This window comes from Pollicipes pollicipes, unplaced genomic scaffold, assembly GCF_011947565.3.
Source record: "Pollicipes pollicipes isolate AB1234 unplaced genomic scaffold, Ppol_2.1 Scaffold_6138;HRSCAF=7277_pilon_pilon_pilon, whole genome shotgun sequence".
In the NCBI taxonomy this organism is placed as follows: domain Eukaryota; kingdom Metazoa; phylum Arthropoda; class Thecostraca; order Pollicipedomorpha; family Pollicipedidae; genus Pollicipes; species Pollicipes pollicipes.
In genome coordinates, this window is record NW_023596818.1 from 4,685,625 (window position 1) to 4,687,139 (window position 1,515).

The 1,515-nt window shown below is 48.1% G+C and overlaps 1 non-coding gene across 1 annotated transcript; it reads left to right on the forward strand.

The window, feature by feature from the left end:
* Window positions 1-653: 653 nt before the first annotated feature.
* TRNAP-UGG (transfer RNA proline (anticodon UGG)) lies at window positions 654-725 on the forward strand. Its single transcript has one exon. It is a non-coding gene; the product is annotated as a tRNA-Pro (tRNA).
* The last annotated feature ends 790 nt before the right edge of the window (window positions 726-1,515 follow it).

Here is a 1,515-nt window from a genome sequence, read left to right on the forward strand (position 1 = left end):
CGCTCGTCCATGCTCTGACTTTTGTCGTCTGAACTGTGCCCCATCCATAAATCTATATGACGCATGAACTCGTGTGGTATATGGTTTTGTGACAAGTATTGCCTCCTTTGCCGTAAGTAGATTCCCGTCCTTTATGCGCTGTTCCTATTATCTGTCGACCGCGTCCTCCGTCCTGCGCTGTCTTTTGTCCCGCCCCGTTCCCATGCTGTTCTCTGTCCGTTCTTATCCTCTGTTCTGCCCTGTCCTCCGTCCTGCCTGCGCATCGTTCCTATCCCACCCAGGTGTCCTATTCAGTGCTCTGTGTCCTGATCGTCCTGCACGCCTTCCTCTGTCCTGTCACCTTGTCCTGGGACGGGAGAGAGGCCGGACAGCTTCAGTTCATCCGTCTCGGAAAGTGAAAACATGTGAGCCTGAAATTAAAATAGTGCTACCTGCGAACGACAGAAAACTTTTTAACGTCCGCGATTCCAATCGTCACCGCATAGTCTTGGTGCAAAGGCTATGCCTTCTGTTGACATTCTGTAACCAGTGCCTCACATCATAGGCTTGTTGTGAGCCGACGATGGATGTGGTAAGTGCTCCCAGAGCCGTTAACTGATCGATGTGAAAGAAACGACGCGGGCGGAAATTGGGACGTTGCGAATTCGCGCATCGGCTCGTTGGTCTAGGGGTATGATTCTCGCTTTGGGTGCGAGAGGTCCCGGGTTCAAATCCCGGACGAGCCCGATTGTTTACAAGTGAAGGATTTGGCCTTCACTTTGATGCTTTCACCTGCACATTGGTTACAGGTCATTGCACGCCGCGCCTTTGTGAGTTTCGGGGTATGTCCCCTGGTTAGACTTAAGTTTAGGGGTGAAATGAGCTAATGCATTGAACTATGATGGTGATTCAAAATACCCGTTGGACAGAGGCAAAGCATCATTTTTAATTGTTGGCGTTAAGGTGTTTATTATTGTTAACATCTGCGGTAATCCAATCAGAATCGGCGATTACCAACACCATACGCAAAAAAGCTAGAGGCCTTACTGGATTAAAAGACATCGAGACGGCGTTGGAAAATTACGATGTTGTTCGCATCTGCCATAAAGTAATATCAACTACCCATCGTCGTTGTTGCCATTATATATTCGCATGCCCTCCGCAACACATGTACTTTCTTTGCGAAGACTACAGGTAACTGCAACTACAATTATGCATGAAGAGATCATATCCCATCATCGTATATGATATACCAACACATAATCATCTTATATCTTTTGAGCTTAGTCCTTCAACCTTCGAACGTGCCAATAACCCTAGGCTTGAACCTTCACGTCGCGGACTTGGTCTGATGGTTGCCATGTGAGTCTCTTTTAAAACATGGAGCTACCAGGAGAATACATATTCGCACTCGCAACTCCACGACACTCAGCAGGGTGCAGACATCTCCATGCGCTTTCACACGGCGAGTAAGTAGCGTTTCAACAACAGCATCCGGACTCGTTCAGTATTTAAACCCGGGACCTCTCGCAACCA